The sequence below is a fragment of the Eleutherodactylus coqui genome, unplaced genomic scaffold (assembly GCF_035609145.1).
Source record: "Eleutherodactylus coqui strain aEleCoq1 unplaced genomic scaffold, aEleCoq1.hap1 HAP1_SCAFFOLD_72, whole genome shotgun sequence".
Classification (NCBI taxonomy): Eukaryota; Metazoa; Chordata; class Amphibia; order Anura; family Eleutherodactylidae; genus Eleutherodactylus; species Eleutherodactylus coqui.
Window position 1 is genome coordinate 154,425 of NW_027101776.1, and position 25,627 is coordinate 180,051.

The window sequence follows — 25,627 nt, forward strand, 5'->3', positions numbered from 1 at the left end:
CACCGCTGTAGGAGCAACTGTAAGAAACAAAATAAATGGTGGGAATATGGCGGCCGCCTGATCTTTCACGCACATAGTATTCATAGGGGAGGTCCTATATTTTCTCGGTCAAGTATTAACGGGAGAGAATACTGCTGGTGAAAACGAAACCACAGAAAGCTTAGGCTTAGTTTTGTCCCAATATACGGCCGTGACAATCACCAGCGATGCTTTTTTTTTTTTAGAGGATTAAATCGCATCGCTGCCGCGCACATTAAAAACCACATGTTTTTGTTTAACGCGCAAGTCGGTAGGACTTTCCAATGTTAACATTGCAGCGCATATTTGTCGCCTTGTGATGCGATAAAACGCAGCCTCCATAGGATTACATGGGAGATTTTAAAAAACGCACTGCGCAGAAGGACACAGCAGGCTGCGATTTTCTCTCTCAACATCACATCAGTGAAAACCTTGCTGAAGGGAAGGGAACCGTCGGGAATCATTGGCTGCGAAATCTGCTTTTTTTTTTTTTCAATAACCAACGCATCGGTTAAAAATGGCGCGATTTTACCCGCCGGTTTGAAACCACCCTAGAGAAAAATGGGCAAAAAGATGGAGAACTGGGAGGTGACCCGCTAATCTCTATGGTGCTGTAAGTTTGGGTAAATCCAATAGGTGGTGCAACACGTTTCTGTATTTTCCGTCAGCTCTGTACAGGTAAGCGGAAACATTTGTCCATTTTCATCAACAAATATTTAATTGATTTTCTAAATTATTGATTTGACAAAGTATATAATAAAACAAAAGAACTGTTGTGATGAGTCTATGGATGAACCTCGCCTTGTTTCTCAGTGGTAACGGGTCTAAATCATATTCCACATTATTTGAAAGATGCAAAATTGGCCAATCGTTACATTTCGTATTATTCGGTTTGCATAATTTAATTCTTAACCCCTTAGTGACTAGCCCATAGTGTTTTTACGTCCTGCCCAAGTGGGCCTTAATCCCTGAGGACGTAAAAACATGTGTCTGGGTGGATGACAGTGATCATGTAAAGTTAAAAAAAAAAGTGTGAAAAAGTAAAAAAAAAAAAAAAGTTAAAGTTTTAAAAAAGTTTAAAAAGCGCACGTTTCATCTCCCCTCACGGATCATATCCGTGAGGGTGGATGAAAGTACGCACGTAAGGCCCCCAGATTTATCCGCGGACCTTACCCCAGCTTCTGCGCACACGCCTATCGCCAAAATGGCGGACGCATGCGCAAAAGCTGTGGATTGCCAGGATAATTTAAAATCTCCCTGCTCCTGGCTACAAAACTGAGCCAAGAACCTGGAGATTTCACGGGGGGCCCCGGTGAGTGGTTCCTGATCCCGTGTTCGCCGTTATACAATGGATAATGGCGATCACGTAAAAGTTTTTTTTTAAAAATTGAAGTTTCATCTCCCCCTCACCGATGCGATCGGTGAGAGATGAAACTTTTTACCGGAGGCCTCCGTATTTGCACCCCAACGCGATCCTCATCCGTGAACTTACCCGGATTCTGCACATGCGACCGCTGGCAAAACACCGGACACATGCGCAGGAGTCGGGGAGTCCAGGAAACGTAAAATCTCCTTGCTCCCTGGAGAGCCTGGAGCAGTGACCTTGTTGAGCGGTCCCCGGTCACGTGATAAAAAGGTAGAGATCTACCTTAGGCCGGTCTCACATGACCGGATAGGAATTACGGATTCCGCATGCGTCTGATCCACGGTAATAAGCAGATCAATCGCATTGGATTACACAATTCCGCTCACATTAGTGGGTTGGAATTATGTAATCCACTCGCAGAAAAGAGAACGCAGCAAGTTCTATTTTACCGCGGATATCCGCAGCATAGAGCCTATTGTGCTCCGTGGTCGCGGATATACCCGCAGCCCATACGCAACGACGTTGTAAAGAGAATTCTGAAGGCACCCATTGAAACAAATATGTTTGTGTGAAGCGGCCCTTACTGTACTTTTGTTAGCATGAATCAAGCACATTTGCAAGCGCAAAAAAACACGCAACCATGCCGCCATTTATTGAAATGGGCAATTAGTGTAATTAGAATAATACATGTTCTTCCCCTGCAGAAATGCACGAGAAAATAAAGGGGACTGCTTTTTTTTTGGACAAAATGCGCATGCAAAATACACTTATGTGAAGGAACTCGCTGCAATCAGCGGGTTCTACTGACGTGTATTTAGCATGTATATTTTTCATGAGTAATATGCTGCGCAAATACATCTGTGTGAATCTGGCCAAAGAGCCCACGGTGGTATGCGTAAAACGCTGCGTCTCTGCGGTGAGAACACAATTGTGGACGTGAGCCCTAAGGCTGGAGCTCTATGGAGTCTTTCGCCATGCCATGGGTCATGTGACCAAAGATCGCTGTGCAGCCCTGTGAACTTGCATTCTCAAATATATCAATGGGGTCGCGCAAGTTCCCACAACCTATAGATTGCTAAAACCTCACCGAGGTTGGATTTTTGCAATATATTGGTCGCAGCTACTTGTGAGTTGTATCGCAACTCCATTGTCTTCAGTAAGGCCAGCTGCACACAACCACTTCACATTCCGAATACGGGATACCACAGCGGAATCTGGCCGTTACCCCAGCCGGCGACCCTGCGTTCCTGCAGAATCTGTAATGCGGATGACCGCGAGTGTGAAGGAAGTAGCAGTAGTATGTATCTTTCAATGCATGTGATTTGCTGCAGATCCTCCGTGTGGACGACAACTGCGGATTGAACAATAGGAAACTGGTGGTGTGAAGCCGGCCCGAGAGTGTGAGGTCGCAGGGCTATACAGCAATCTTGGTCGCGTAGCACTAGTCTCATTGCATGACTACGACTCCGCCGTTCATGGGAGCTCAGTGCTTGACCATCTCCGTCAGCTCGACAGAAGTGAATGGAGAAGTAGTCACACGTTTAAAGAAATCTCATCCATATAATGTTGTCTCTATTGTATATATTGTTATTATGCTGTCTCCAAAAATGACTCACATCCACAGAAAAATCGTACGTTAGCGAGCGCGAAAACGGGCCGCGATTCACGGCCTGGTATCGCACTCGCTGTGTGACATTAGCCTTACTGCCAGATCTTCTTTGGATTACAGCGGATCGCTGGGGGTTCATATTTTGGAGACGTACAAATTTTACATTGATTTTTAACATTTTGAGGAACACTTTCTTTTCCTGCACCAAGCCAAGATTGCAAAGTCTCATGGGTATAAACTACACCCCTTAATGTATTCACTGAGGGGGTCAGGAGGATTTTTACCCCACAGTTTTTGTCAAGAATTAATGCAATTTGGAGGGGAAGAAATTAAATTTCATATTTTTGCAAATATGTCATTTTAATTTTAATGATGGGATTTTTTTCTATATTGCACATGAAGATGAGGATTGGCACCCCAAAATGGAGACCCCCCGTATGTCCCGTGTTCAGAGATATACCCATTGTGGCCCTAATCTTGTGTCCGTATGCACAATGGGGCCCAAACCGAAAGGAGCAGCCGGTGGCTTCATGAACAGTTATTTTGCATGAAAGTGTGTTAGGTCCCATTGCTCACTTGTGGAGCCCTTGAGCGCTTTGGAGAACCCCCACAAATGACCCTGTTTAAAAAACTAGACCCCTTAACGAATTCCTCTAGGGCTGTGCTGCGTATTTTGACCCACAGTATTTGAATGAATCTGAGCAAAGCAGAAGGAAAAAAGTTAAAGTTGTACTACCTCTAGCTTGGATACAAAATGTGAAACAGACCCTGTTGTATCGCCTCTAGCTTGGATACAAGACATGATATGGGTGGGCAAGCTGCCACTTGGGATGCATTATGCATTGACACTTGGGGGTCAGGATAACAGCATGCTGACAATAGAGGGCAATGTATAGCTTTATGTCTTTGGTGATGTTAAATTCATTCTCTGTGGCTGATTTTACACAAGTGAGCACTATATCAGCCCGAGAAACTCAAACCAATATCTCGCATGGCAAATATGCGAGTGTGTCTGGCAGTGCAGTGCGCCTTGTAAGAACAATGCATTGCGATGTGTGTATGTGTGTAAAATATATACACATACATAAACAAACACACACACACCGCTGTAGGAGCAACTGTAAGAAACAAAATAAATGGTGGGAATATGGCGGCCGCCTGATCTTTCACGCACATAGTATTCATAGGGGAGGTCCTATATTTTCTCGGTCAAGTATTAACGGGAGAGAATACTGCTGGTGAAAACGAAACCACAGAAATCTTAGGCTTAGTTTTGTCCCAATATACGGCCGTGACCATCACCAGCGATGCTTTTTTTTAGAGGATTAAATCGCATCGCTGCCGCGCACATTAAATATGTAGGCCGCTGTCTCCCCCTTGTGTGCTGCATTAAAAATGCACTCTGCTAAAAATAAAAAGGGTCCAGTTCTGTGGCTTCTCGGAGGAGATAGGGGATCCCCCACCTCCAGTCCACGAGCTGCAGCGGAGACTGACTAACATGGCTGCCAAGTCCGGTATTTATACTTCTAAATTGATGACATCACAATGCAGTGACATCAGCCTGCCAGACACCTGGCTCATTTGCATACAGTGTGTATGTATGTATGTATGTATGAATGAATGAGTATGACTGAATGAATCTATCTATTTATTAATTATGTAGATTATAGATATAGATTATATCTGAATTATAGATCTTGTGCATATAGATTAAAGATAGATTTTAGATGATATATATATATATTTATATATCTACATACATACACAAACACATAAAGCTGTATTATGTATATATGTAGATTCTATAATGTATGTTGATTATATAATAGATCTATTGATTGATAGATAGATAATCCATAGATCTATTATATAATTAATATAGATGATAAAATCTACACAGATATAAATAATCTAAAATCTATCATCTGGATATAATGTATGTCTATAATCTACTCACTCTATCTATCTATCTATCTATCTATCTATCTATCGCTATACAAATAGCAAGATTTATTTCTCTATATAATCTATAGTTATGGATGGATGGATGAATTTATTTATGTATGGCGGGAAAAAAAAAAGGCCTGCTGTACATTTTAACTTCTTCAGATGACCATGCTGATCTATAGTTATTCTTACTAGGGTCTACTAATGCCAGCCCAGGGGAAGCCAATAAAGCCCTATGGGCTCGAAGCCAATTTTCCTTTTTTTGGGAAAAAGTTTCCGTCCGTCCCCACTCGAAATGCGTCCACCAAAAGAGATCTCTCAAAACGACCGACGGACGCACCTTCAGAGGCAAACTAGTGCTTGCTTCTAGTGTCATCGTCTGCTTAACCATCCTGCGTAGGGAGGTGACGAGTCCTGCAGGCTCTGCAAGCCTAGGATGCGTGAGCACGGTGCAAGAGGAAGGACTGAGGAGGATGTGAGGGGGAGGGGGGAGGGCGCGGTTGATAAAGCGTTGGGTGGGGCTATGCAAAGGTCTTCCAGCTCCCTCAGAGCATTGTGGGTGCGCCCGGAGTGCTGCCTGAGCGTGTTGCATCTGATACGTCCCCTATTTGGGGATCATTTATTAAAGGGAGCATAGGTGCAGCACGTTTCTGTAAAACCAATAGAGGGCGCTGCAATGTTACTGTAGAAACCAATGGACAGCATGGGAGGTAGCTATACATAGATTTTAAAGACGACGACTGCCAAGGCTAAAGCCCGTGTATATTCCATAGACTATAGCTATCTCCAGGATAGCTGCATGCGCAGTCGTGTGCCGGGTTCGCACGTGCGCAGTCGCGCCATTGTCTCGCACGGCTGCTTTCATTCCGCGCTTCCTGACAAGGCAATGTACGCATACGTCACTAGTGAAGGAAGCGGAAGGTAGCGCAATGTACACTTTTTGACCGGATGGAGGAAAATCGGGTTGCTGGAGGTCACGTGACCGAAGTGACAAGCGGCTCCAGGAGAAGATTTGGGATAAGAAGAAGAGGTAAGCAGGCTCCCTGGGGAGCAATAGGTAAGTATACAGTATATTTTTTTGTTTTTAATGACAGAACCCCTTTAAGGCTCTATTATGACAGTTTTCGAACCGTGGTATGGTTACATGCGGGGAGTGTGAAGACGGTATGGTTACCTAAGGGGGGTGTGGTGACAATACGGTTACACTAGGAAAGTGGGCTTACATGAGGGGAGCGTGGAGGCGGTGCGGCTACAGAAGGGGAGTGTGATGGAACCCCTAACAATAATCTGTGCCGTGTCATTTCCATAAATGTCATAGAAGGTAATGAAAATGAAGTGAACAGTTTAGCATACAGTAATTCCCCTTTCACATGGGCCAAAATTCTCACTATTCTCACTTACCCAAAGGAAGCAGCTGGTGACAAAACATGAAACGTGGGCAAGGAGGCTCTGGTATCCTGTTGTACCACTTCTAGCTTGGATACAAGAGGTTATACAGATGGGAATGGAGGCTCTAGTACCCTGTTGTACGCCTTGTAGCTTGGATAAAAGATAAGATAAGGACAGGGAAGGGGACTCTAGTACTGCGTTGTACCACTTCTAGCTTCTAGTATAGAAGATGGGGAACAGGCGGCTATGGAGGCTCTATTCTAGAGAATCAATACAGTAAGCAGTGGAGTAGGTCAGTAAATCAATGGCTGAAATAACAGTTGAATTGTGTTACCACGTTACTACTGACAGTCCTCACCTCTTTAGTAACAGGTGGCATGGCTGAAGCCTCATCACAGTATTTCAGTGCCAGAGCTTTCTGTCCTCGGTCTTTGTAGCACTGGGATGAAAGATAAAAAACACCAAAAAAAGCAAAAACCAGTAAAGCAATAGAATCTTACAGTAACTTTGGGGCATTACAGCAGCACACAATGTCCCTGCAGGTTGGATTACAGATGAGTGCTGCTGTATGGTGCCTTCATACCTCTAGGGCAGGATACCTACCTGATATGTATTGTCATGGGGCGCACCAAGATCTTGTCTCAGGCTTTGCTTGCAGTCCTACCATATCGCACTAAATGCAGAAGTGCAGTCAATGCAGCTTTTTACCTAAAATAGTAAAAATTGGTCAAAGCCTCATGCAGTGTATTACCTGACCCTGGAATAACATCAATGGCAATTATAAGAATAATGCTGATAATAATACAAATTCTGTATGTCTGTTTTCAGCCTTACAAAACTATAACTATAGAAGTTTAAATTTATACGTAAAGCTAGATATTTTTAGAAATATCTATATTGATATATAACTATCTATTTTTATAGCTAGATATATATCTATGCAGTAAGATACATTAGATCGATGGTGACACACGCACCCGAAACAAGGACCACAGGTTGTAAGCAGCCATTTTTCCGTCAGTCTCCACTGGAGTCTCTCCCAGGCCCAAACTGAACCTACCTACCTGAATTGTAAGTACCTACCTTCTTGTTCTCTATGAAAGAACTGAGCGTACCTTTTAAAAAAATGGCGGCGGCAGCAGCAACCAATCAGATTTTGTATAGTTTATGTATAGCTACCTGCCATGCTGTCCATTGGTTTCTACAGTAACATTGCAGCGCCCTCTGTTGGTTTTACAGAAACGTGTTGCACCACCTATTGGATTTACCCAAACTTACAGCACCATAGAGATTAGCGGGTCACCTCCCAGTTCTCCATCTTTTTGCCCTATTTTTCTCTAGGGTGGTTTCAAACCGGCGGGTAAAATCGCGCCATTTTTAACCGATGCGTTGGTTATTGAAAAAAAAAAAAGCAGATTTCGCAGCCAATGATTCCCGACGGTTCCCTTCCCTTCAGCAAGGTTTTCACTGATGTGATGTTGAGAGAGAAAATCGCAGCCTGCTGTGTCCTTCTGCGCAGTGCGTTTTTTAAAATCTCCCATGTAATCCTATGGAGGCTGCGTTTTATCGCATCACAAGGCGACAAATATGCGCTGCAATGTTAACACTGGAAAGTCCTACCGACTTGCGCGTTAAACAAAAACATGTGGTTTTTAATGTGCGCGGCAGCGATGCGATTTAATCCTCTAAAAAAAAAAAGCATCGCTGGTGATGGTCACGGCCGTATATTGGGACAAAACTAAGCCTAAGCTTTCTGTGGTTTCGTTTTCACCAGCAGTATTCTCTCCCGTTAATACTTGACCGAGAAAATATAGGACCTCCCCTATGAATACTATGTGCGTGAAAGATCAGGCGGCCGCCATATTCCCACCATTTATTTTGTTTCTTACAGTTGCTCCTACAGCGGTGTGTGTGTGTTTGTATATGTATGTGTGTATGTATGTGTATATATTTTAGACACATACACACATCGCAATGCATTGTTCTTACAAGGCGCACTGCACTGGCAGACACACTCGCATATTTGCCATGCGAGATATAGGTTTGAGTTTCTCGGGCTGATATAGTGCTCACTTGTGTAAAATCAGCCACAGAGAATGAATTTAACATCACCAAAGACATAAAGCTATACATTGCCCTCTATTGTCAGCATGCTGTTATCCTGACCCCCAAGTGTCAATGCATAATGCATCCCAAGTGGCAGCTTGCCCACCCATATCACGTCTTGTATCCAAGCTAGAGGCGATACAACAGGATCTGTTTCACATTTTGTATCCAAGCTAGAGGTAGTACAACTTTAACTTTTTTCCTTCTGCTTTGCTCAGATTCATTCAAATACTGTGGGTCAAAATACGCAGCACAGCCCTAGAGGAATTCGTTAAGGGGTCTAGTTTTTTAAACAGGGTCATTTGTGGGGGTTCTCCCATGTGCTCAAGGGCTCCACTAGTGAGCAATAGGACCTAAAACACTTTCATGCAAAATAACTGTTCACAAAGCCACCGGCTGCTCCTTTCGGTTTGGGCCCCATTGTGCATACGGACACAAGATTAGGGCCACAATGGGTATATCTCTGAACACGGGACATACGGGGGGTCTCCATTTTGGGGTGCCAATCCTCATCTTCATGTGCAATATAGAAAAAAAGCCCATCATTAAAATTAAAATGACATATTTGCAAAAATATGAAATTTAATTTCTTCCCCTCCAAATTGCATTAATTCTTGACAAAACCTGTGGGGTAAAAATCCTCCTGACCCCCTCAGTGAATACATTAAGGGGTGTAGTTTATAAAATGGGGTCATTTGTGGGGGGATCTATCATTTGGACACCCATGAGACTTTGCAATCTTGGCTTGGTGCAGGAAAAAAAAGTGTTCCTCAAAATGTTAAAAATCAATGTAAAATTTGTACGTCTCCTGTTTTTCTAATGTGCGTCCAGAATAAAGTAAACAGATGGAAATATATATCTTATCAAAGATTTGTACAGTATGTTTGCACATATTTGAGATATTGTGGCTGAAAATAAATTACATTTTTATAAATTTTTTCTCAATTTTGACGCTTTTAATAAATATACACTAATTTTCTCAATTGCGCGATCGCAATTTTAACATTACAAGTCCCGTAGACCCCTGCAGAGAACAAAATGCTGCGAATTTCGCAGGGAAAAAAATCGCCAGTGGGTGGGCGCCCTTAATCGTACTGACCAGCAGATTGTGTGCCTTTAGGAAAAGCATAGGTGTACCGTCAGGTGTCACAATTGCAAACCGGCCCCTGCGGTGAGGGAACTCAGAGGCCCCCACCATATAAAGACTGTGCATGGAGTGCGTTACTCCCTTGCCGCACTGCCTGTTGTGGGAGGGGGTGGAGGGTTGGCCAATGCAGTGTACAGCGCGGAGCTGGTTGATGACATCATCATTCTTCTGCTCCTGGCACCCGTGTGGTCTCCTCACACTACCAGACAACTGTTGTGGGAGGGGTGGAGGGTCGGCCGGCGCGGAGTTGGATGATGACATCATCATCCTGCTCCTGGCGCCTGTGTGGTCCCTTCACACTGCCGGACGCCTGTTGTGGGAGGGGTGGAGTGTCGGCCGACGCGGTGTATGTAGTGGAGCCGGATGATGACATCATCATTCTTCTGCTCCTGGCACCTGTAGAGAGCATTGGTCCTGTTCCGGAGGGCTGGTCCCATGACTGTCATATTCTGACTGCCCTGTGTTTGTCCCCCCCTTCCCCAGGGGTCAATGTATTTCTTGGAAGCCCCTTGAGGACATGGCCATATGAGGCCTGGTGAAGTGTAGTTCTTATTTTCCCATCTCTCGACGCCTGTGATGTATTCCAGCATTAATGCCCGGATACATTGTGTCCTGCGGGGGGCAGATTATCTCCATATCAAACACAACACTTGGTTTTGGAAGTTCTTTTCCCATCCCCGCATTCAGCATCCCATAACTTCTGCATCTTTCCCGGTCAGAGGTATGTGAGGCCTTGCTTTCTACGTGACGAGCTTTTTGCCCCATTTTGGGTCCATACTTTTGATCACTTAGTATTTTGCCTCCATTTATTAGAGGTTTGTCTTTCTCCAGTTTTTCTGTATGTTAACAATATGAAAAGTCCCTTTTTTTTTTTCTCTTTTTCTCTTTTGATTGTAATGGAAAATTGTTAATAAAGAGACAATTAAACAGGGTCATTTGTGGGGGTTCTCCAAAGCCGCTCAAGGGCTCCACAAGTGGGCAATGGGGCCTAAAACACTTTCATGCAAAATAACTTCACAAAGCCACCGGCTGCTCCTTTCGGTTTGGCCCCCATTGTGCATACGGACACAAGATTAGGGCCACAATGGGTATATCTCTGAACACGGGACATACAGGGGGTCTCCATTATCAAAGATTTGTACAGTATGTTTGCACATGTTTGAGATATTGCGGCTGAAAATAAATTACGTTTTTTTTTAAATTTTTCTCAATTTTGACGCTTTTAATAAATATACACTAATTTTATCAGACTATTTTCACCTCCTAAATGAAGTACAACATGTGGCAAAAAAACAATATCAGAATCACTTGGATATGCAGAGCCTTTAGGCCTCATGTCCACGGGGAAAAGAATTAAAATCCGCAGCGGATCACCTGCACGCGGATCCGCACCCCGTAGGGATGCATTGACCACCCGTGGGTAGATAAATACCCGCGGATGGTCAATAAAAGTGAATTAAAAAAAATGTGGAGCATGAAAAAAAATGGACATGCTCCATTTAGGTGCGGGTCTCCCGCGGGGACGGCTCCTGCAGGCTTCTATTGAAGCCTATGGAAGCCGTCCGGATCCGCGGGAGACCTAAAATAAGAATAACTTACCCGTAGCGGACCGGGCAGGTCTCCTCTTCTTTGCGGCCGGATCTTCTTTCTTCGGCCCGGCGGATGTGCCCGGCGCGCGGCACGCCTATAGCAGTTTATCTCCTCACCAACCATATGTATCAGTGTTATGTTGGATGGTCTATATTGCATCTATTACTTCTAGTTCTAGCTGTTTGTCATCCCTTTGATGACTGTCAGGATCCAACACCCCCCCCCCAGGATCCAACAGCGTCCCACCCATCCTTCCCCTCTGAAGGTAATATAGCGCTCACTAGCTCCACAAGACTAGATTGGAGCGGCTCCTCTCTTCAGTAGCTCCACTCACTTACAGAAAGGAAGCAGCTGGTGGCATCACCAGCTTGTTCACACTCAGGAGGCTCTATTCCCTGCAATTGGCTTAGTTCCGTGGGTTTGCATAGTTATTGCCTAATACATCTCTAAACATCTATAGGCAACACACTGTTCCTGCTTTTTTTCACTCCTACTTTAATAGATAAAGATATCTTATTTGGACAATTGGTATGTTTCTCCGAAGGTTTGTTCAGTTACTGTTTGTTACAGTATTGTGATGGAACCTGTACGTTTGCTAAAAAAAAAAAAAGGAATTAAATACTCAAATCTAATCTAATGTAATGTCTTTTTCGACCAATAAGACAAATTGAACACAGCAAGTGTGTGTGTGAGAGAGAGGGGGTGGCTGAGTAAGTGGGTGAGCAGGCGGGCAGCTGTGTGAGGAGCAGAGTGTTTAGGAAAGTTTCAGAAGGAGGACCAGCACATTGGATAACTTTTTCGTAGAAAAATCAGCTTTTATTTTCATTCATGACAGTTCCCTTATTTGTATATTACCCAGAGGAGCGTGCATGGCCAGGTTCGTCTCCTTACTCAGTTTGTAGGTGCTCTCCCTAAGGAGGATTCATGCCAGCTCCTTCATTTGCATATTACCCAGAGGAGCGTGCATGGCCAGGTGCATCTACTTACTCAATTTGTACTTGCTCTCCCTAAGGAGGATTCATGCCAGTTCCCTTATTTGCATATTACCCAGAGGAGCGTGCATGGCCAGGTTCGTCTCCTTACTCAGTTTGTAGGTGCTCTCCCTAAGGAGGATTCATGCCAGCTCCTTCATTTGCATATTACCCAGAGGAGCGTGCACAGCCAGGTGCGTCTACTTACTCAATTTGTACTTGCTCTCCCTAAGGAGGATTTATGCCAGCTCCCTTATTTGCATATTACCCAGAGGAGCGTGCATGGCCAGGTGCATCTGCTTACTCAGTTTGTAGTTGCTCTCCCTAAGGAGGATTCATGCCAGCTCCCTTATTTGCATATTACCCAGAGCAGGGGCGTAGATAGAGGCTCATGGGCTCGGGTGCATAAGTTTAGCTTGGGGCCCTCTACAGACCCCTCCAACCTCCACTCCTTTTCACGGCTACTACTTCTACATCACTTTTAGCTCCATTACTGTTTTTTTTTTTAATTGCCCACCAATAGATCATTGGTAATCAGTGGTTTTAGCAGAGTTTTAAAACATCCAGAACACAAGCCTCAAGGCATGCTTCGCTTCCTCAGGAAAGAAAAAGAAAAAAAAAATATATACATATACATACACACACACACACACATATACAGACATATACACATATGGAGACAGCATAATAACAATATATACAATAGAGACAACATTATATGGATGAGATTTCTTTAAACGTGTGACTACTTCTCCATTCACTTCTGTCGAGCTGACGGAGATGGTCAAGCACTGAGCTCCCATGAACGGCGGAGTCGTAGTCATGCAATGAGACTAGTGCTACGCGACCAAGATTGCTGTATAGCCCTGCGACCTCACACTCTCAGGCCGGCTTCACACCACCGGTTTCCTATTGTTCAATCCACAGTCGTCGTCCACACGGAGGATCCGCAGCAAATCACATGCATTGAAAGATACATACTACTGCTACTTCCTTCACTCTCGCGGTCATCCGCATTGCAGATTCTGCAGGAACGCAGGGTCACCGTCTGGGTTAACGGCCAGATTCCGCAGTGGTATCCCGCATTCGGAATGTGAAGCGGTCGTGTGCAACCGGCCTTACTGAAGACAATGGAGTTGCGATACAACTCACAAGTAGCTGCGACCAATATATTGCAAAAATCCAACCTCGTAGAGGTTTATGCAATCTATAGGTTGTGGGAACTTGCGCGACCCCATTGATATATTTGAGAATGCAAGTTCACAGGGCTGCACAGCGATCTTTGGTCACATGACCCATGTCATGGCGAAAGACTCCATAGAGCTCCAGCCTTAGGGCTCATGTCCACGACTGTGTTCTCACCGCAGAGACGCAGCGTTTTACGCATACCACCGTGGGCTCTTCGGCCAGATTCACACAGATGTATTTGCGCAGCATATTATGCATGAAAAATATACATGCTAAATACACGTCAGTAGAACCCGCTGATTGCAGCGAGTTCCTTCACATAAGTGTATTTTGCATGCGCATTTTGTTAAAAAAAAAAAGCAGTCCCCTTTATTTTCTCGTGCATTTCTGCAGGGGCAGAACATGTATTATTCTAATTACACTAATTGCCCATTTCAATAAATGGCGGCATGGTTGCGTGTTTTTTTGCGCTTGCAAATGTGCTTGATTCGTGCTAACAAAAGTACAGTAAGGGCCGCTTCACACAAACATATTTGTTTCAATGGATACCTTCAGAATTCTCTTTACTCACACATTTCGCATGCGTGCAAAACCTCACCATGCTCTATTTTTGTGCACATTTGCGCACCAAGGGTCCCTGTACAAGTCTATGGGAAGTGTGCACGTAACCGATTCCTATCTCCAAAAAAAGTTATAATAAACAGCGATAAAGTCTTATAAACTCCAAAATGGTACAAATAAAAACTACAGGACATCAGGCAAAAACACGAGCCGTCGCACAAGTATCATGCGATACTTCCGCCATGTATCACGTGGACATGAGGCCTAAATCTAAGTGCTTGGTTGTTAGCAGCCGCAGCTGCGCTGCACCTCTTGCTCATCAGTTTTTTTTCCTGCTTTTGGAAACTGCTGTAGGAAAGGGGGTGCACCAGTACTGGAGGTACTGCAATACCAGGTCAATGTGCGGAGTGGACAGAGCAAGCACTTTTTCCAGCTCCCTGTTCTAAAAATCCATTTAATATATGATCCCCAGATAGGGGACGTATCAGATGCAACACGCTCAGCCAGCACTCCGGGCACACCCACAATGCACTGAGGGAGCCGGAAGACCTTTGCATAGCCCCGCCCAACGCCTTCTCAACCAGGGTGAGCCGTCCCCGCGGGAGACCCGCGCCTGAATGGAGCATGTCCGGATTTTTTCCTGCACGCGGGACCCGCGCCTGCAGGGAAAAATGACATCCGCAGGTATTTTACTACCTGCAGGTGTCTAATGCATCCATATCCATTGCATAGCGCCGATCGCAATGTCGGGGGTGGGGGGGTCCGAACAGCCCGGGATGACAGCTCCATGCTGCGGACACCGACAGCATGGAGCTGTCATGTCCAGAGCCCGAGGGGCTTTATTCTCTGCAGGACACATGTTTTTACTTCCTCAGAGAATAAAGCCCACTTCGGGAGGACGTAAAAACACTATGGCCCGGGGCGTGGCTTAGCAAGCAAGGAGAGAGGTCGCACGCTGTTTTGCTCCTCCACAGAATCTCCCTTTTCAGCCCTTTTCTGGGTCAAATCAGTGACCCAAACAGAGGCAGACAAGAGCACAGCACCTGGGGACCCACCAGAACCCACAACCGGCCCGGACAAGGCTCACCTGGTGATCTCCAGCCGCCAAAAAGAAGCCGAAGAGCCGCGGCCCTGCACAGCGGCCCGCGCCCTAACCCGACAAGTACCGCGCTCAGAAACACCCGGCGAGGACCGCTCACGGAGCCCCAAGCAGAGGACTATGGCACAAGGTAACCCCTGCCGACTTGGAGGGGAGGCTCTGTCACCCTCAGTGCCCGCGCTCTCACCGCAGCGCCTTGCAAATACACAGCCGCGGCTCCCTCCCTCTGAATATACCGCCGTGGCCACCAACCTGCAACTCGGCGGCACATACAATCATCAGGGTGATCCCCCGCTGGACTAATCCCCACGCTGGTGGTTTTCCCCCTCCTGCTCCCCAGAGCCGACAATCAGCACGGGCGGGCACACCGGAAGATCTGCACCTAGTCTCTAGCTCCCTGTGAGGCAGCGGCCATCTCGCCCCCCCTCCCCCCTGAGTCGAGCAGGCTGCTTGGCATACTAGCCAGACCAGAGCAGAAAAGTAAAAAAGAGAGGATACTGTGATCCTCCCAGCACATCAACACCAGGCAAAGTTTAAAGCAGTACTCACTATTTCTGACGTGCAGCGGGGGAACGGAGGTCCTCTCCCCGGAGCTCTCAGACCGACAGCAGGCTCCATTAAAGTATAGTGCAATTCAAATATCAATGCACCACAGCACCATCTAGTGGCCAAAACAGAGATAACCAGGACCTGAACCTCTTCTCATCCCTTTCTCAAAGCACTAAACAAAGCCAATCCTTGCCCATTAGAAAGAGCAACGAGGCCCCTAAGGCCTCCTTCCCACGAGCGTGACGGGCTCCGCCGCGTAATATTACGCAGTGAAGCCCGTCACGGCGCCCCCCAGAGACCCCATACTTACCAGCGGAAGATCGCGTGAAGACACTTCCCTGCACACCGCCGTCGCGTCATGTGACACGCCCACCGCGTCACATGACGCGGCCGGCCGTGTCACGTGACGCGCCGGCCGCGTCATATGACGTGCGGCGGTAGGCGGGGAAGCGTTTTTTCACGCTATCTTCCGCTGGTTGCAGCGGGAGATAGCGTGAACGGAAGCCGTCAGCGCGTACACCCGCAGCAAATAGAACATGCTGCGGGTGACAACGGGAGATTTCACGGTGCGTAATTCCGCGGTGGAATTACGCATCGTGTGCATTGTGCTATTAGGTTCAATAGAACCTAATAGCATGGGGCAACGCAGCGGATTTTTGCCGCGGATTTACGCGGCGTAAATCCGTTCGTGGGAAGGAGGCCTAAGGCCTCATGTCCACGGGGAAAATAAGAATTAAAATCCGCAGCGGATTTTAACTCTTCTCCCGCGCGTGGATCCGCACCCCATAGGGATGCATTGACCACCCGCGGGTAGATAAATACCCGCGGATCGTCAATAAAAGTGATTTTAAAAAAAATGGAGCATGAAAAAAATCTGGACCATGCTCCATTTTCATGCGGGTCTCCCGCGGGCTTCTATTGAAGCCTATGGAAGCCGTCCGGATCCGCGGGACACAAAAATCATATTTTACTTACACGCTCCGGTTCTTCTCTTCGGCGCCGCGCCATCTTCTCTCAGTCGCGGCCGGATCATTTTGCTTCGGCCCGGCGCATGCGCGAGGCACGTCACCGACGTCATCATGCACATCCGCCGAGCCGAAGAATGAAGATCCGGCCGCGACGAGAGAAGATGACGCCGCCGCGAAGAGAAGAAACGGAGCGGATGGGAGGTGAGTTTATTCTCATTTATTCCCATTTTCAGCGCTCATGTCCGCGGGGCAGGAGGGACCCGCTGCAGATTCTACATGGAGAATCTGCAGCGGATCTGATTTTCCCCGTGGACATGAGGCCTAAGTGTGTTGAGAAGAGGGACCCACAGTTAACTACAAGGAGAATACCTCCCCACCTTACTGCCAAGTGATCTGTGGAGGAATATCTGCATAGCCAGACTGCTATATAGAAACTGTCAGCAACCCACAAAGACAGACCCTGTGCCAAAGGGTACTGACAGAAAAACACTATATAGCCTCCTCAGCATTACAAAATAGCCTGGAAGCAAGTCCCAGCCCCCGCAACACCCAAGGAAGCAATACATCGCGCGCCTCGCAGACGCAAATATCAAATTCCCGGTGCGACCCAGCGGACTCCTCAATCCCAAACACTTTCTTCTCAGCAAATACTGATAGTTCTAAAAAAAGAAAGGACTCTTATCAGGCAAAGCCACACTTAACAAATCTTCAAAACTCTACAGGAGCGCTACCTAAGGCACTCAAGATGGAATAGCAGGACTCTATGTTCTAACTCCACCCGCCACATGAGGCTCCTCAGCAACACATAACAGGACCACTCAACATCAATGAGCTTCTAAAGGAACTTTTAACAAACAACTACGCCTTCCAACGCCTCCATAAAGAATACGCCACGCAGTAGACCACTATACAACAAATAGCGACCAATCCACAGCGCATATCCAAGAATTAACTATTCAGGATGGTTAAGCGACGTATTAAAGCAACGGCCCCCAGGAGACTCTCAGAGTACTTCCCGCCTGGCACACAGAGCAACAAAAACAAACCCGCCACATCTCATTCAAACATCCCCGTAACCGAAGAAATACCCAACACCCACAGCCCTGCGGCTCTGTCTCCATACTCCTCCACAGGATCTCTCCCGCCTACCCCAGCCAATCCCAACACCTCCCCTGGAAGCGGAGGGAAAAGGAATGTTCAGGACCCCCTACCAGCCTCCCCCTCCCCAAAAGGACCGGCGGCAAAAAAGAGCCAAAATAACAATCCACAAGAAACTCCCCCGCAGACAGATCCTATCAACAATCTCCAAGCTTATCCCGACTCTGAAAGCCCCTTAACTATAAACGCTCTGAAGACTATGCTAATCTCGCTGCAAAAGGACATTTCTAAAGATATACAGAGCCTCTCTGGTCAATTACAATCTAACATCGACCACCTAGCTACCAGAACTGACCACCTTGAACGGAAAATGGGAGAATTTACCAAAGCCCACAACGAGTTGGTAGATGCGCATGGCAGTATGGAAGAAGTCGCATATTTGAGAGAGAAGGTCATAGACTTGGAAGACCGATCCAGAAGAAACAATCTCAAATTTAGGGGAGTTCCAGAGACTGTGACCCCCCCCTGACATTCCACAATATATACTCAAATTACTCCAAACGCTCCTCCCGGACCTTCCCGAGATCGAATATGCAGTTGACAGAGCCCACAGAATTCCAAAAGCACGCTCTGTCCCTGAGTCAGCCCCCAGAGAAATCTTAGCAAGAATACACTTCCATAAAATAAAAGAGGAAGTCTTGGCAGTTGGAAGGCGTAGAGGCACACTACCGACTCCATATGAAGACATACAAATATTTCCAGATCTTTCAGCCGCCACTCTGCAGTCTCGGAGAAAGTTTACAGAAGTTACAGCAGCACTACGAGAGGCGCACATCAAGTATAGATGGGGATTCCCAACCAAACTACTGATCTCAAAAAATGGAACCATCCAGGTTGCCACCTCGCCAGAAGAAGGCGTCTCGTTCCTGAAACAATGGGGGATCCCTATCCTTCAGAAGCCTCTGAGGACGGCGGTAGAATCTCCTACAAGAATCGAACAAGACTGGAAAACATCAGATAAGCATGGCAGACACGCATAAATTGATGTTGTAAAGGGTCTTGAACCCATAGTTATATTTCTCCTTTACGGAGCCTAAAGTGGATGGTTTAAAATGCCACCCCTACCTAAGGTTCATTCATCCAGTGCAGATAGGCGCTGGATGAACAATATTTTGATTTTGTTAACTGTTAATGATGTTTTTTTTCCTTATGTCAAATATAGTTATAAAAGGTTCAGTAGGAGGCCACTTCCCTACCCCCCCCCCCCACCATACTTAATATGAAAAAACACAACGACTCCCCAGCGTATAAACCACCTACCAGTTATGCCCATTAGCATCACATCCCTAAATGTAAAAGGCCTGAACAGCCCCTATAAACGTAGCATGCTTTGGAGACAGGCTCTTAAGTCCCACTCAGACATCTTCCTCGCCCAAGAGACACACTTCCTGAGAGATAAACACCCCCCCTGCAACCACCCTAAATTTCCAAACATTTTCCTGGCATCAAATGAAGGGAAAAAAAAGAAAGGCGTAATGATAGCCATTAGCCGGAACGTTACATTTTCCCAAAAAAACGTATACGTGGACCCAGGCGGGCGATTTCTAATATTAGTCTGCGTAATTAACGCCACCACCTACACTCTAGTAAATGTCTACTTCCCATTTAAAAGGCAGGGCCAAATTCTTCAAACATGTTCTTTCCGAAGTGGCTAAAATTCGAGAGGGGAATTTGGTGATCGGAGGAGATCTAAACTCAGTGGTGGACCCTACCTTGGACTCCACCGCGAGCGGCAGGGGCATGTCACCCATTGTCCCAATCATACACTCAGAAGAATTATACGACGTGTGGAGGTGCATGCATGGATCGTAGAGGGACTACACGTTTCTCTCCGCGCCACATGCATCTTATTCTAGGATAGATATGTTCCTGCTGCCGTGGGCAGGCCTCGAGGGGGTTTTACAGGCGGATATTGGAACAATATCATGGTCTGACCACGCCCCCATATCCTTAACGCTCCAAGAGAGCCCATTTCAATAAATGGCGGCATGGTTGCGTGTTTTTTTGCGCTTGCAAATGTGCTTGATTCGTGCTAACAAAAGTACAGTAAGGGCCGCTTCACACAAACATATTTGTTTCAATGGATGCCTTCAGAATTCTCTTTACTCACACATTTCGCATGCGTGCAAAACCTCACCATGCTCTATTTTTGTGCACATTTGCGCACCAAGGGTCCCTGTACAAGTCTATGGGAAGTGTGCACGTAACCGATTCCTATCTCCAAAAAAAGTTATAATAAACAGCGATAAAGTCTTATAAACTCCAAAATGGTACAAATAAAAACTACAGGACATCACGCAAAAACACGAGCCGTCGCACAAGTATCATGCGATACTTCCGCCATGTATCACGTGGACATGAGGCCTAAATCTAAGTGCTTGGTTGTTAGCAGCCGCAGCTGTGCTGCACCTCTTGCTCATCAGTTTTTTTTCCCGCTTTTGGAAACTGCTGTAGGAAAGGGGGTGCACCAGTACTGGAGGTACTGCAATACCAGGTCAATGTGCGGAGTGGACAGAGCAAGCACTTTTTCCAGCTCCCTGTTCTAAAAATCCATTTAATATATGATCCCCAGATAGGGGACGTATCAGATGCAACACGCTCAGCCAGCACTCCGGGCACACCCACAATGCACTGAGGGAGCCGGAAGACCTTTGCACAGCCCCGCCCAACACCTTCTCAACCAGGGTGAGCCGTCCCCGCGGGAGACCCGCGCCTGAATGGAGCATGTCCGGATTTTTTCCTGCACGCGGGACCCGCGCCTGCAGGGAAAAATGACATCCGCAGGTATTTTACTACCTGCAGGTGTCTAATGCATCCATATCCATTGCATAGCGCCGATCGCAATGTCGGGGGTGGGGGGGTCCGAACAGCCCGGGATGACAGCTCCATGCTGCGGACACCGACAGCATGGAGCTGTCACGTCCAGAGCCCGAGGGGCTTTATTCTCTGCAGGACACATGTTTTTACTTCCTCAGAGAATAAAGCCCACTTCGGGAGGACGTAAAAACACTATGGCCCGGGGCGTGGCTTAGCAAGCAAGGAGAGAGGTCGCACGCTGTTTTGCTCCTCCACAGAATCTCCCTTTTCAGCCCTTTTCTGGGTCAAATCAGTGACCCAAACAGAGGCAGACAAGAGCACAGCACCTGGGGACCCACCAGAACCCACAACCGGCCCGGACAAGGCTCACCTGGTGATCTCCAGCCGCCAAAAAGAAGCCGAAGAGCCGCGGCCCTGCACAGCGGCCCGCGCCCTAACCCGACAAGTACCGCGCTCAGAAACACCCGGCGAGGACCGCTCACGGAGCCCCAAGCAGAGGACTATGGCACAAGGTAACCCCTGCCGACTTGGAGGGGAGGCTCTGTCACCCTCAGTGCCCGCGCTCTCACCGCAGCGCCTTGCAAATACACAGCCGCGGCTCCCTCCCTCTGAATATACCGCCGTGGCCACCAACCTGCAACTCGGCGGCACATACAATCATCAGGGTGATCCCCCGCTGGACTAATCCCCACGCTGGTGGTTTTCCCCCTCCTGCTCCCCAGAGCCGACAATCAGCACGGGCGGGCACACCGGAAGATCTGCACCTAGTCTCTAGCTCCCTGTGAGGCAGCGGCCATCTCGCCCCCCCTCCCCCCTGAGTCGAGCAGGCTGCTTGGCATACTAGCCAGACCAGAGCAGAAAAGTAAAAAAGAGAGGATACTGTGATCCTCCCAGCACATCAACACCAGGCAAAGTTTAAAGCAGTACTCACTATCTCTGACGTGCAGCGGGGGAACGGAGGTCCTCTCCCCGGAGCTCTCAGACCGACAGCAGGCTCCATTAAAGGGGTTCTGACATGAAGAAAAAAAAATTGTACTCACCTTGCCTGGCCTGGCCCGATCGCCAGGCATGTCCCCTCCAGCCGGCATCTTCTTCTGTGCCTTTAAAGCAGAGCAGGAGCCGTCAAAAAGACCGCTTCCTGGCTCTGCTCCGTCCGTCAGGCACTTCCGAGGTCAACGGACGGACCGCTCACAGCAAGCACGTCACAAGCAGTGCTTGCTGTGGGCGGCCCGTCCGTCCGGCTGAACTCCGGAGTGCTGCGCATGCGCAGTGGAGACGCAGCCCGTCCTGACTCCTGTCAGAGGGCACCTCTCTACTGCGCATGCGCGCGATCCCGGAGCGGCGCGGCTGCTGGAGGAAGAAGACTGCCTGCCGGGAGCTGACCCCCCGATGTCAACAACAACAGAAGACAAGGTAAGTGTTATATTTTTATGCTTTAGCAGCCATTAAACCATGGGTTCCCTGGGTCCATTAGGCACACCAGGGGACAATGGCTGCTAAAGCATAAAAAAATTATTCATGTCAGAACCCCTTTAAAGTGTAGTGCAATTCAAATATCAATGCACCACAGCACCATCTAGTGGCCAAAACAGAGATAACCAGGACCTGAACCTCTTCTCATCCCTTTCTCAAAGCACTAAACAAAGCCAATCCTTGCCCATTAGAAAGAGCAACGAGGCCCCTAAGGCCTCCTTCCCACGAGCGTGACGGGCTCCGCCGCGTAATATTACGCAGTGAAGCCCGTCACGGCGCCCCCCAGAGACCCCATACTTACCAGTGGAAGATCGCGTGAAGACACTTCCCTGCACACCGCCGTCGCGTCATGTGACACGCCCACCGCGTCACATGACGCGGCCGGCCGTGTCACATGACGCGGCCGGCCGTGTCACGTGACGCGCCGGCCGCGTCATATGACGAGCGACGGTAGGTGGGGAAGCGTTTTTTCACGCTATCTTCCGCTGGTTGCAGCGGGAGATAGCGTGAACGGAAGCCGTCAGCGCGTACACCCGCAGCAAATAGAACATGCTGCGGGTGACAACGGGAGATTTCACGGTGCGTAATTCCGCGGTGGAATTACGCATCGTGTGCATTGTGCTATTAGGTTCAATAGAACCTAATAGCATGGGGCAACGCAGCGGATTTTTGCCGCGGATTTACGCGGCGTAAATCCGTTCGTGGGAAGGAGGCCTAAGGCCTCATGTCCACGGGGAAAATAAGAATTAAAATCCGCAGCGGATTTTAACTCTTCTCCCGCGCGCGGATCCGCACCCCATAGGGATGCATTGACCACCCGCGGGTAGATAAATACCCGCGGATCGTCAATAAAAGTGATTTTTAAAAAAATGGAGCATGAAAAAAATCTGGACCATGCTCCATTTTCATGCGGGTCTCCCGCGGGCTTCTATTGAAGCCTATGGAAGCCGTCCGGATCCGCGGGACACAAAAATCATATTTTACTTACACGCTCCGGTTCTTCTCTTCGGCGCCGCGCCATCTTCTCTCAGTCGCGGCCGGATCATTTTGCTTCGGCCCGGCGCATGCGCGAGGCACGTCACCGACGTCATCATGCACATCCGCCGAGCCGAAGAATGAAGATCCGGCCGCGACGAGAGAAGATGACGCCGCCGCGAAGAGAAGAAACGGAGCGGATGGGAGGTGAGTTTATTCTCATTTATTCCCATTTTCAGCGCTCATGTCCGCGGGGCAGGAGGGACCCGCTGCAGATTCTACATGGAGAATCTGCAGCGGATCTGATTTTCCCCGTGGACATGAGGCCTAAGTGTGTTGAGAAGAGGGACCCACAGTTAACTACAAGGAGAATACCTCCCCACCTTACTGCCAAGTGATCTGTGGAGGAATATCTGCATAGCCAGACTGCTATATAGAAACTGTCAGCAACCCACAAAGACAGACCCTGTGCCAAAGGGTACTGACAGAAAAACACTATATAGCCTCCTCAGCATTACAAAATAGCCTGGAAGCAAGTCCCAGCCCCCGCAACACCCAAGGAAGCAATACATCGCGCGCCTCGCAGACGCAAATATCAAATTCCCGGTGCGACCCAGCGGACTCCTCAATCCCAAACACTTTCTTCTCAGCAAATACTGATAGTTCTAAAAAAAGAAAGGACTCTTATCAGGCAAAGCCACACTTAACAAATCTTCAAAACTCTACAGGAGCGCTACCTAAGGCACTCAAGATGGAATAGCAGGACTCTATGTTCTAACTCCACCCGCCACATGAGGCTCCTCAGCAACACATAACAGGACCACTCAACATCAATGAGCTTCTAAAGGAACTTTTAACAAACAACTACGCCTTCCAACGCCTCCATAAAGAATACGCCACCCAGTAGACCACTATACAACAAATAGCGACCAATCCACAGCGCATATCCAAGAATTAACTATTCAGGATGGTTAAGCGACGTATTAAAGCAACGGCCCCCAGGAGACTCTCAGAGTACTTCCCGCCTGGCACACAGAGCAACAAAAACAAACCCGCCACATCTCATTCAAACATCCCCGTAACCGAAGAAATACCCAACACCCACAGCCCTGCGGCTCTGTCTCCATACTCCTCCACAGGATCTCTCCCGCCTACCCCAGCCAATCCCAACACCTCCCCTGGAAGCGGAGGGAAAAGGAATGTTCAGGACCCCCTACCAGCCTCCCCCTCCCCAAAAGGACCGGCGGCAAAAAAGAGCCAAAATAACAATCCACAAGAAACTCCCCCGCAGACAGATCCTATCAACAATCTCCAAGCTTATCCCGACTCTGAAAGCCCCTTAACTATAAACGCTCTGAAGACTATGCTAATCTCGCTGCAAAAGGACATTTCTAAAGATATACAGAGCCTCTCTGGTCAATTACAATCTAACATCGACCACCTAGCTACCAGAACTGACCACCTTGAACGGAAAATGGGAGAATTTACCAAAGCCCACAACGAGTTGGTAGATGCGCATGGCAGTATGGAAGAAGTCGAATATTTGAGAGAGAAGGTCATAGACTTGGAAGACCGATCCAGAAGAAACAATCTCAAATTTAGGGGAGTTCCAGAGACTGTGACCCCCCCTGACATTCCACAATATATACTCAAATTACTCCAAACGCTCCTCCCGGACCTTCCCGAGATCGAATATGCAGTTGACAGAGCCCACAGAATTCCAAAAGCACGCTCTGTCCCTGAGTCAGCCCCCAGAGAAATCTTAGCAAGAATACACTTCCATAAAATAAAAGAGGAAGTCTTGGCAGTTGGAAGGCGTAGAGGCACACTACCGACTCCATATGAAGACATACAAATATTTCCAGATCTTTCAGCCGCCACTCTGCAGTCTCGGAGAAAGTTTACAGAAGTTACAGCAGCACTACGAGAGGCGCACATCAAGTATAGATGGGGATTCCCAACCAAACTACTGATCTCAAAAAATGGAACCATCCAGGTTGCCACCTCGCCAGAAGAAGTCGTCTCGTTCCTGAAACAATGGGGGATCCCTATCCTTCAGAAGCCTCTGAGGACGGCGGTAGAATCTCCTACAAGAATCGAACAAGACTGGAAAACATCAGATAAGCATGGCAGACACGCATAAATTGATGTTGTAAAGGGTCTTGAACCCATAGTTATATTTCTCCTTTACGGAGCCTAAAGTGGATGGTTTAAAATGCCACCCCTACCTAAGGTTCATTCATCCAGTGCAGATAGGCGCTGGATGAACAATATTTTGATTTTGTTAACTGTTAATGATGTTTTTTTTCCTTATGTCAAATATAGTTATAAAAGGTTCAGTAGGAGGCCACTTCCCTACCCCCCCCCCCACCATACTTAATATGAAAAAACACAACGACTCCCCAGCGTATAAACCACCTACCAGTTATGCCCATTAGCATCACATCCCTAAATGTAAAAGGCCTGAACAGCCCCTATAAACGTAGCATGCTTTGGAGACAGGCTCTTAAGTCCCACTCAGACATCTTCCTCGCCCAAGAGACACACTTCCTGAGAGATAAACACCCCCCCTGCAACCACCCTAAATTTCCAAACATTTTCCTGGCATCAAATGAAGGGAAAAAAAAGAAAGGCGTAATGATAGCCATTAGCCGGAACGTTACATTTTCCCAAAAAAACGTATACGTGGACCCAGG

General features: G+C 47.5%; 1 long non-coding RNA gene and 2 pseudogenes across 1 annotated transcript in view; 1 reads left to right on the forward strand and 2 right to left on the reverse strand.

Moving 5' to 3' along the window:
- The window catches only part of LOC136591227 (uncharacterized), a 199,783-nt gene that overhangs the window by 56,607 nt on the left and 117,549 nt on the right, over positions 1-25,627 (forward strand). The gene's annotated exons all lie outside the window — the stretch shown is intronic.
- On the reverse strand, positions 14,250-14,377 carry LOC136591268 (U2 spliceosomal RNA; annotated as a pseudogene).
- LOC136591269 (U2 spliceosomal RNA) lies at positions 20,124-20,251 on the reverse strand (annotated as a pseudogene).